Below are 12,500 nucleotides of genomic sequence, written 5' to 3' on the forward strand. Positions count from 1 at the left end.
AAGCGATATGAACCTGAAGACAAGAGTATTCAATGACAGAACACTAGAAGAACAACAGATATTAAAACAATATAACCATAAATGTACAATCACGTAGTAACAACATAACACACAAAACAACACATGCGAAACACATGAACCACTAACAGAATCAATGATATAAAACACATGAACCACTAACAGATACAATGATATTAAACACATGAACCACTAACAGATACAATGATATTAAACACATGAACCACTAACAGATACAATGATATAAGAAGGGTGAGCATAACTGAGCCATTCCTGGTGATGAACATGTTCTATTTCCATTTAAAAAAAATAAAAAATAAAAAAATAAATAAATAAATAAATTAAAAAAACCGGACACTGTGTCTCCAAACAACTAGCTGTGGAAACAGATAGTCCACTGCCATTTCCGAAAATATCTGAGGAGTCCACACGGATGAAACTGCAGTCTTATCAGGCACACAACTGGCTCTCTCTCCCTCGGAGAGAATTCAAATGGCCCTTGGTTGCCATCTTCGAAAGGTTTATACTCTAATTACCCTCAGCTCCGCTTTTCTGTTCTTTTTTTTAATTAAAAAAAAAATCCTCTTTTTCTTAGCATGTCTGTTAAGCTATCGAATTAATGCTTGAAAGTTCAAAAGGATTTCCTTTGATTTCCTTCACGAAACAAAGTCATGGGGATCTGCACTTAAAGGGTTTGTCCTTTCTCTGTTTCCCCATCCCCCTCTCTCTCTCTCTCTCTCTCTCTCTCTCTCTCTCTCTCTCTCTCTCTCCAATTGAACGCTGATGAATTGTTACAACACATTTCTTTTGATCCCAATTGGTCCCATTCATTCGAAAAAAATAATCAGGACTTGGCTCAAGGCTGTGGCAACATCAATATTTTTCCAAGGCGCTTTCCAATTAGTTTGAATTAACTCAATAACCTTCCGATCGCCCGAGGCACTGGAGAACTAAGAATGGATCACAAGAAAATTAATGAATGTCGACCGGATTGTTGAGGGTCTGATTCAGCTACTCCAACAGAGCAGCTATTTGTTTGTGATGATCTGTTTTTTGGTTGTTGTTTTTATACATAACTTAAGGTGTGTGTGTGTGTGTGTGTGTGTGTGTGTGTGTGTGTGTGTGTGTGTGTGTGTGTGTGTGTGTGTGTGTGTGTGTGTGTGTGTGTGTGTGTGTGTGTGTGTGTGTGCGCGCGCGCGCGTGGTGTTTAGATACTAACGTGTTTTTTTTTGTTTTGTTTTTTCTTCTGCTGTTGTTTTTTCACTTGTTTTGTATTTTCATCGTTTCATTTCTAAAATAACTAATGACACAGTGTGTATATGTACGGAAACAGTCTTGATAAAACATAGGGTTACTGAAATATACAAATCCAGATGCCACACAAGTGAGTGGGTGCTGTCGTGGCAGTAGATGCGACTCGGGCCTTGCGCACAGCACGCTTTCGCTGTGCCTCGGTGATGCATGCGCTTAGCTTCAGCGGGAATACTTGGCTATAGAGATAAGAACACGTGAATGGCGAACTTGCTGATAACAGAAATGTGTACTTACAGGGTCTGCGAACATCGCCAAACGCAAATACTGTCATATGAATCCGCAACATACAGAACCTGCCAATAAAAAAAAAAAATGAAATGATAAAAAATTGTGACGAACACAGCAACAACAACAACAGCAATAACATTACTACAACTACTAGCAGCAGCAGCAGCAACAACAACAACAACAAAATATTACGATGATAACAACAACTACAACGATCATAATAATAATAATAATAATAATAATAATGGTGATAATGATGATGATTATGATGTTAGTGATAATTTTTTTCTTAAGTACCAGTATTGCGAAACTAGCGCCACAACAGCAAAAAACAACAACAACAAAAAAACAAAACACACACACACACACACACACACACACACACACACACACACACACACACACACACACACAAAACAGCAAAACGAAACAGACAAACAAACAAACACAAAACGACACCAAAACAACACAAATAACAACATACATTGCCGTTATTGAGAAACCTGTCTGGTCAGCCTGCCATTTTCCGCTTCCCTGCCCTCCTCCTACGCATGTACGTAAAGTGGTGCACTCACTTTTTAACTAGCTGCTTGTCTTCTCCGCTCGTTTAAAAAAAAAAAAAAATCAATACCCAGTCGCCGGGCAGTTATTTTCGTCACCATCACTTTTGGCCGGCAGTCTAAAACTAACACCTAGTGTCAACAGTTATTTCCGAGGCTGGCCGTGGGAGGGTTTTGGGAAGAGTAGGGTGGAGGTGTGGGGGTGTGTGTGGGGGTGGGGGGGGGGGACATGTCTCTTGCTCTCTGACCCACACCACACCACACCCCCGCCATTTGCAATCAGCATCCTTCAACAAGCAAAGAGGGTCCGTCCTTCCTTCCTTCCTTCCTTCCTTCTGCTGATCATCGATCTGGACTAGTACGGCGTTATGTCTACGAAGCGTCCTGAACGACTCTATCAGCGTGAGAGGTAGTTTTTGTTTGTTTGTTTGTTTGTTTGTTTGTTTTTCAAGTTTAAGGGTGAGGGTATAGGGCGTAGTGTAGGCATGCAAAAGAGATGAGAGAGAGAGAGAGAGAAGGTGGAAGAGAGATAGGGGGGGGGGGATGGGGGGGGGGGGGGGAAACAGAGACGAAGAGAAAGAGTAGAGACAGGAGAATAGAGAAGGCGATACGGATACGGATAGTTTATTCAATAAAGGCCATGGCCCCTCATGAAGGGGGTACAGTGAATCAACATTCAAAATCAAAACCTTAACAAAATTACAAGCGGCTCACGCCATCCATCAAATCTTCTCTACTGACGCTAATCAGAGTGCAATTCATTTAAAGGAAGAAATGAAGGAAAGAAAGAAAAAGAACATGTTGATGATGATTACAACGATATTGGAAAGGAGAGAGAGAGAGAGAGAGAGAGAGAGAGAGAGAGAGAGAGAGAAGAAAACGATCAGCTTAGTCTTTTGTGAAGGACCATGACTCTCGAACTAGGAGGCAAAATTGCACTGGCTCTTAGTGCTGTAGATAGCCGAGATGGTGGGGATGTAACTTGGGCAAGACACTCTCCACTATAATCCAATTCTAGCCCAGATAGTCGGGACAGCAGTTACCTCATCTGATGTTCTGATGGTCATAGTCAAAAACGACTATCATAATACAAAAAATGTATGTGTGTGTGTGTGTGTGTGTGTGTGTGTGTGTGTGTGTGTGTGTGTGTGTGTGTGTGTGTGTGGGTGTGTTGATGTGTGGAACGTGTGGATCTCCTCTCCCAGGTTTAAAGTCTTGCAGGTATATGTTCCAGACAGAACAGAATGTGGAAAAGATAGAGTACAAAATCTAAAATGGAGAGGGTGAGTGTCAGTGATTGGAGAAAGAAAAAATCATAATATTGGAAGGGTGTGTGTGAGAGGCGGGACGGGGGAAGCGGGATTAGGACAAAAACAAACAACAACAACAAAACAACAACAACAACAACAACAAATATTGTATGCACTATTTCTGTAGATTATTTTTTGAAAAGAGGTTCATGTGGGGACCTACAATAGACAACCAACTGGACTATTTAACACATAACTAGCTAACTTTAATAAAGAACAGTTTGAAATATATAACTTTTTCCCAAAAAATGTTAACATTTGAAACGGGTAACACGTGTTCCGTAATTTCTGGAGGCGAAAAAGGTTTCGTTACTAAACAGCGGGTTAAAACGTGCTCTACCGTTTATTAAACGTTCCTTGCCAATGCATTTAATATTTTCACAATATTTTGTGTATGGGGCATTTAGTAATAACCTAAATGCCATGCTCTTAACAGCCCTGCCAGTTCTGTTGGCATTTAATAAGGCAGAAGTGTTAACTTCTAAAGACAGAAAGGAATTTTGCATATTTATTTCAACAATATTACACATTTCAGATGATGATAAACGATGAGGAAGTTCAATTGCATTTAAAGCGTTTTTAGCTCCAAGCTTTGCAAGATGATCTGCACGTTCATTAGAGAAAAGCCCACAGTGTGAGGGAATCCAGCACATTTCAATATTAGTTCCTCTCATTTGAATACAGTGAATCAAAAATCTTATTTAAAAAAATGATTTATAATTAATGTTCGTACAACCTGATTAATTTTGATAGACTGCAGAACTGATTTTGAATCGACAAAAAAAAAAAAAAAAAAAAAAAAAATCAAGTTTAGGGGCAGATCAATTACATATGTTAATGCCATAAGGATGGCAATTAATTCAGCTGTAAAAATTGAGAAGCCCTTTCCAATATTATATGACTTTTCAATTTTCAAAGCAAGAACTGCATATCCAGAACCAGCAAACTGATTTTCCAGAACAGAACCGTCTGTATATATTTTTAAGTGATGGGGGTATGTTTCAGACAAGTGTGTTTTGACTCTAGAAGCTAGTATATTGGGATTTTCATCTTTCTCAGTGTCACAATATTGAATGTCAAAAGCTGCTCCCGTTAATTCCCATAATGGAACTGGTGAAGTGCTCATAATCGGAGCAACATTTTGTGGAGCAACAATTGATTGATTAATAGTATCTGACACGTATGTAGAAATAGTTTCTAGATTTCTGTTCTGTTTCGCTCGTTTCGAAAAAAAAGTTTGTCAGATCGTATATCAATCTCAGTTTTGAGAGAATTTTCTGTAGCATTTGCTCCAATGACATATTTTGCCGATGCTAGCTTTCGTAATTCATTAAGAGGTAGTATTCCTGCAGCTCTATACGATTGTAATGTGTTCGTATGAAACGGAACACCTAGGGACAACTTTATGGCTTTGCTATCTAAGCTTTGCATTTTTTTGAAAGTCCAACGCTTTAACCACTCGGCTACTGCACCCTCGCACGTACGTCTGACACCAAGACCACGGTCTGTTCCTGTATTCTTGTGACCTGCCGCTTTGATGTGAAACTCGTGATGCCTGCAATGCTGTGGAGTCAGCTAGTCACCTTCAATGGGACCTAGTTCCACCAGACTCCTTAGTTCTGAGATCGATTTGAGAACTGTGCCATGCCAGGCCAAGCAAGCACCTTGCCTTGTCCTAATTTTTCACTCGAGTGCGGGTGCGCGCGCACGCGCACACACACACACACACACACACACACACACACACACACACACACACACACACACACACACACACACACACACACACACAGACACACACACACACACACACACACACACACACACACACACACACACACACATACACATACGAGACAAGAGATCGTGGGAGATCGACAAGCATAGACAAATTTAGGCAGAAATTCTGGCTCTTTTGAGGAAAAACAAAACAAAGTAACAGTAACAATTATTTACAACCCCCACCTCCCCCTCACCCCTCTCACCCCCCCACCCCCCCCCCCAATCCCCCCCACCCACCCACCCCCCCAAAAAAAAGAAAAAAAAAAAAAAAAAGTGTCTGTCGATAAATTGCCACATGAGTCCCTTCCTCAAAAGGGCGTTAATTCTCGGTGAAAGCGGTACCCGACCCGGTTCGAACATTTTCTTCTTTTTTTTCTTCTTCTTCTTCTTCTTCTTCTTTTCTCTCAGTCCTGATTGAGCCACTTGCATGGAGTCAGTCAGCGCCTAATCGATATGTGTTCTCTGTCAATCGATCACACTGTATACTGTGCTGTGTGCTTTACTAACTGGATGATTTTTTTTTTTTCATTTATTTGCTGATTTTTCTCCACTGTATGTACTGAGAGAGCTGAGAATGAGATAGTAGATGAGAAGCAAGTCGGGTTGGTACTGTATCAGTAATTTGATGGGCTCTTTGTGTGTGTGTGTGTGTGTGTGTGTGTGTGTGTGTGTGTTTGTTTGTTTTGCTTGTTTCTCTTTTTTATCCTATGTATGCATGAATTAATGTATGTATAATAATGTAATGTAAAATATTGGATAAAAAAATGTCTGATTGTCTGTCTCTCTCTCCCTCTCTCTCTCTCTCTCTCTCTCTCTCTCTCTCGCCCCTTTCTCTTATTGTTTTTTTCTTCTTCTCTCTGTCTCTACCTATCTGTCTGTCTCTTTTCAACTCTCTTCTAGAAGCTTCTAGAAACGAGGGGAAAGAAACACAATCGAGCAGAAATGAAGAAACTAGTAACAAAAGAAGGAAACGTGAAGGCAATTTCCACCTCCGCCTTTCCTAAAACCGTGCTTTGCCATTTAAACTCAATGCTTGCTGAAGCAATTATTTCCTGAGATTACGTTTCGGTGGAAGATGAAAGCGTGTGTGTGTGGGGAAAGCGAAAAATGATCGCGTTCCTCTATAATATATAATATGGGTGTCGGGGTGAGGAGGAGGAGGAGTGGGGGGGGGGGGGGGGGGGGGGTGCTTGCGCACGTGTGTGTGTATGTGTGTGTGTGTGTGTGTGTGTGTGTGTGTGTGTGTGTTTGTTTGTTTTATTATTTTACATTGTGTGTGTGTGTGTGTGTGTGTGTGTGTGTGTGTGTGTGTGTGTGTGTGTGTGTGGAAGAGAGGGGGAGGAGGGGGTGAGGAGGAGGAGGAGTGGGGGGGGGGGGGGTGCTTGCGCACGTGTGTGTGTGTGTGTGTGTGTGTGTGTGTGTGTGTGTTTGTTTGTTTTATTATTTTACATTGTGTGTGTGTGTGTGTGTGTGTGTGTGTGTGTGTGTGTGTGTGTATTTATTTGTTTAGTTTGTATGTATTTGTTTAGTTTGTGTGTATGTGTGTGTGTGTGTGTGTGTGTGTGTGTGTGTGTGTGTACGTGTATGTGTATGCGTGCGTGTGTGTGTGTACTTTTGAGCACTTAAACGCATGTTTTATTCAACAGCCATTAAATGTGGCGAAAGAGAGAGAGACAGAGAGAGACAGAGAGACACAGAGAGAGAGAGAGAGAGAGAGAGAGAGAGAGAGAGAGAGAGAGAGAGAGAGAGAGAGAGAGAGAGTATGTGACATACACACAGACAAACATAATACAACAACAGATAGACTGAGAGACAAAAAAACAAAACAACACAAAACAACAACAACAGCAACAACAAACATGGAGACAAATGTATAGAGATGGCGTTTTAGACGAGAAACACTTTGACTCATCTTGGCCTATAGAAATAAACTTTCTCTCTTCAGCACGTGTGTGTGTGTTTACCAGGATGCACAAAGGAGGATGATAACACACGATTATGGGAGGTAGCCGCTGTGTCACAGGATCCTGAACCACACCCTCACATACACTGAATTAATCAAACATCTTATTATTATTGCTACTACTACTACTACTACTACTACTACTACTACTACTACTACTACTATTTTTTTAAATGAAATAATTATTTATTTATTTATGTACGCTTATAGTTGACTTCATCAAGTTTTTGCGCCTTATACATATTATTATTGGTGGTAGTAGTTTTTTTTTAATGTATTTATCCATTATTTATTCACCCCCCTTTTTTTTTTTCTCAAGGCCTGGCTAAGCGCGTTGGGTTACGCTGCTGGTCAGGCATCTGCTTGGCAGATGTGGTGTAGCGTATATGGATTTGTCCGAACGCAGTGACGCCTCCTTGAGCTACTGAAACTGAAACTGAAACTAATCAAACATCGTCATAACATAGAATTTCCCCACAAACAGAAACTTACTTCCAACGGTAAAAAAAACCAGTTATTCCCAGCATCGCAGCTGTTCCATCTGAGCCAATTAATCAGTATGAATGCACATTCTAAATCATTCGGATCGGTCATGTTCTTGGTGAACTGAACAGTTTGTGTTTTCTTCTGCACAACGCAGAGAGAGAGAGAGAGAGAGAGAGAGAGAGAGAGAGAGAGAGAGAGACAGAGACAGAGACAGAGACAGAGAGAGACAGAGAGAGAGAGAGAGAGAGAGAGAGAGAGAGAGAGAGAGAGAGTAGGTGGTTTGGAGAGGGGGAAAATGGAGGCAGAAGTTGTGATGTATACTTGTTTTTGAACCAAATATCGTGCTGATCCGTTGCTTGATTAATCAAAGTACGGGCGCCTGAAGGAAATTTCAGAAGCAATGTAGCTGTCGGACAGAGACTGTTTGGGTTTTTGGTTGTTTTTTTTCGCTGGCACTCAGGCAAACTCACGAGACTGAAAAGCTGGACCCGAAAAGAAATAGACGTAACCTTTCTCTTTCTTTCCTTGCGTTCGACAGCTACTCAGTCAGGGTCGAAGTCCGAGGGATGCCACAAACTCGGACGTCCGGGCGAAGATCGGCTACCGTCCCCCAGAGCTTGGTGTTGAGGTCAGCACCCCCAGACCAGGACTGCTGCCGCATCTTCTCATACAGGGGGCAGTCTTGGAGAATATGGGATGGGGTCTGGTCAGCCTGGCCGCAATCACATAGGGATGTGGCTGCCACTCCAATCCTCTTCAGGTGTGCTCGGAGGCCGCAGTGTCCTGTGCGAAGGCGGTAGATGGTAGTCTGGTGTCTCCTCTCCAGTGTCCTGATGGGATCTTCTGCAGAGGAGAGTTTTTGCTTCCTCATACGTGGCAGGAACGGTTGGCTATGTAAGGTGGCTTCCTTCCTTAGCAAGGTGGTCTGCACGCTCGTTGCCTGGGAGGCCTACATGGGCAGGCACCCACTGGAGGGTCGTTGGGGCTGTTTGGGTAAGGGTTGCGAGGGAGGCCTTAAGGGACTTAAATTAATAGACGTGTCAAATAAGATCATGTTGCTTAGTGCTCTGGCGACCGCAAAGGGGGTGATTTCAGGTCTGGCTGAATATCCCTCAGTTCTTTACATCAATCGAACAGAAAGCAAAATAATGTTAAGAGTTCACAGCACGGCCAGGAGTGTTTGGGGGGAGATCTAATTTTGATGTGGTGCCAGCATGTTCGGTAGTTTACCTCATCGTTGTTACTGTTGTTGTTGCTGTGTGTGTGTGTGTGTGTGTGTGTGTGTGTGTGTGTGTGTGTGTGTGTGTGTGTGTGTGTGTGTGTGTGTGTGTGTGTGTGTGTGTGTTTTCTAAAACTTAAGATTGTTGACTTTTATCTGGGTTTTGTGTCGTGGAAGGAAAAATGTTGGGCACATTTACAGGTTGGTTTTTGTTTGTTTGGGTTTTGTTTTCAATGGGCTGAATATTTACGCATTTCGATCCTTTTCATTATAAAGCAGTAACCAGGCGCATTCGTCAAAGAATACATAGTGACTGACAGGTGCAGGCAGGATAACGATCATTTGTCTGTAGTCTCCCTCTGGACTGTCTGTCTGCATGTCTGTGTGACTGTCTCTGTCTCTGTCTCTGTCTCTCTCTCTCTCTCTGTGTCTGTCTCTCTTATGTCTCTATCTCTCTGTCTCCGGCTCTGTCTCTGTTTCTGCATCTCTCTCTCTCTCTCTCTCTCTCTCTCTCTCTCTCTCTCTCTCTCTCTCTCTCTCTCTCTCTCTCTCTTAATTAATGAATGAGATTCCTGATATGAAAACTAATGATCCGAAATAAAGAGGCAAATCAGGTATCGATTTCAGATGAAATAGATACTTATGATGATGATGATGATGGTCATGATTATCATGGTTGTTATGTGATGATGAAGATAACAACAGCGAAGGTGACGACGACAACAAAGATGATCATGACAACGATGATGATGATGACGATGATGATGATGATGATGACGACGACGATGATGATGATGATGATGATGATGATGATGATGATGACGATGATGATATAAGAAAATGAAAGAGGTGAGAAAGAGATAGAAACAGATAAACAGAGATGAACACAAATAAGCAGACAATCAATTTTAGTTTCAATTTTAAGTTGTCGAAGCGTGTGGGTTGATCCATAAACCCTACACCACATCTGCTGTTTAAAAAAAAACCAAATGCACACACACACACACACACACACACACACACACACACACACACACACACACACACACACACACACACACACACACACACATATATATATATATATATATATATATATATATATATATATATATATATATATATGCATGTATATGCATGTATATGCATGTATATGTATATCTATATCTATGTGTGTGTGTGTGTATGTGTGTGTGTGTGCAGTTTCAGACAAAGAGAGGCAGAGAGACAGAGATAGACAGTCAGACACAGACAAAGAGACAGAAGGAGAGAAAGAACAAGAACAAAACGTTAATCTCCAGGCCTCCGGCCCCTAGAAAGAGGTCAAAAGTACACAATATGGTGATCACTCAACCACAACAAAATGTAAAATACGTACTAACTTAACCTGTAGAACAAAAGTGCTTCTCGTGCATTGTAAATTAATTCTAACTTTCATCATTGTTGTCACAGAATTCCTGTCGTATCTTCAGGGCATTAAATATATAAACGCATAGTTTACGAATACTGTAAACAGAACCATTCTTCATCAAGTGAACATACGATTGACCTTCAGAGTTCAGATGTTTTTGCCGCAGGTCATTGTAAAGGACACAATTGTTTATAAAATGGTTTTCATCTTCGATTACATTACAACGTTTACATGCGTAATTTGAATTACATTTGAATGTTCTTCTAAAAAATGGTCCATTTATTGGGAGCAAACCAAGCCGTAATTTTACTAAACAGTCCCTAAAACACTTTTTATCCACATATTCAAAATATTGCTCACACTGAAAACCAGTTTTAAACAGTCTGTAGTTATGATATATATCTTTAGACATTACTGACTCGTCCCACTCCTGCATAAATATATCTTTCATTCTTTGCTTAAATAATGACAAAAATGTTTGCTCACAACCAACGCCTTGTTGCAACCAGACATATCCAAACCCAAGTCTAAATAAAGTATTTTTTACTAAAGACACCCAGCATTTTTTCCCCTTTCGTCTAAGTTAAACAACATCAAATATGCCTGTCTGGGTAATCGTTGCACATTCATATTCAGCAACCTTAACCAGTACTTGATACACCTTGTTGCACTATTTATATATAGTGGATAACGTCCTAATTCGCCGTATGCAAACTTGTTTGGTACTCTAAGTGTTATGTTCAAAAAACGTTTACATGCAAAGGAATGAACTTTCTCAATATTATCAAGTCTGTTAAGACCTCACATCTCAGAAGCGTACAAAAGAATGGGTTGTACCTGAGCATCGAATATTTTGAAAAAAACATCCTTTGGAAATATCATTCAGCTTCGTTATATATTTTATACAGTCAATGCATGCATGTTTGCCTTTTGCTGCTAAAATCCCTAGGAGAGAAAGAGAGAGAGAGAGACACACAGACAGAGACAGAGATAACAATTCAACAAAGCCACTCGTTAAAAAAAACACACACACAAAAACAAACAAACAAACAAACAAAAAAATCAATTAGCTCTTTCTTTTGCATGGTAAAAACGCTCAAAACAAAAACCTTTAGCGAGTTTCTGACAATCAAACTCAAATTCATCGCCATGATTTGTGAGGGGATCTTTGGTCCCAGAACTGATGCCAGCCAGTCTCCCTGTTGTTTATTTCCATGGCTGGGGGAATGGGGGGGAGGGGGGGGGGGTTGTCTTGGTTTGAAGCTTGGAATAGATTTAATAGAATATTGATGTTCTGCCTGTCATCGATCGAAGCGTGTGCTTTGTCACGTCCTATCCAAATTAGATGCTTGTGTGTGTGTGTGTGTGTGTGTGTGTGTGTGTGTGTGTGTGTGTGTGTGTGTGTGTGTGTGTGTGTGTGTGTGTGTGTTTGGTGTTTTCGTCTTGTTATTGTTGATTTGGTTTGGTGTGGTTTGTTATTCTTTTGTTTGTTTGTTTGTTTGTTTGTTTTCTTCTTCTTCTTCTTCTTCTTCTTCTTCTTCTTCTTCTTCTTCTTCTTCTTCTTCTCCTTCTTCTTTCTTTCTTCCTTTCTTTCTCTTCTTCTTCTTCTTCTTCCATCTTTCTTCCTTTCTTTCTCTTCTTCTTCTTCTTCCTTCTTTCTTCCTTTCTTTCTCTTCTTCTTTCTTTCTTCCTTTCTTTCTCTTCTTCTTCTTCTTCCTTCTTTCTTCCTTTCTTTCTCTTCTTCTTCCTTCTTTTCTTCCTTTCTTTCTTTCTCTTCTTCTTCTTCTTTTTCCTTCTTTCTTTCTTTCTTCTCCCCATCTCCTTTTTTCTCTCATTTCTTTTATTTCTATTTCCATCCTTTCTGTTCTGTTCTTTTCCAGTTTTTTTTTTTTAATTTATTTATTTCGTTCATTGTTCCTTTCTCTCTTTTCCTTTCCTTTTATGTCTTTTTTGTTGTCTGTCTGTGTCTATTCATTTATTTATTTTATTTCTTATTGTATTATTATTATTTAGTTAGTTAATTTATTTATTTATTTATTTTATCTTCCTTTTTTTCTTTTTCTCAAGGCCTGACAAAGCGCGTTGGGTTACGCTGCTGGTCAGGCATCTGCTTGGCAGATGTGATGTAGCGTATATGGATTTGTCCGAACGCAGTGACGCCTCCTTGAGCTTCTGAAACTGAAACTGAACTGTCTGTGTTTCGCTGCAT

This window comes from Babylonia areolata, chromosome 1, assembly GCF_041734735.1.
Source record: "Babylonia areolata isolate BAREFJ2019XMU chromosome 1, ASM4173473v1, whole genome shotgun sequence".
Classification (NCBI taxonomy): domain Eukaryota; kingdom Metazoa; phylum Mollusca; class Gastropoda; order Neogastropoda; family Buccinidae; genus Babylonia; species Babylonia areolata.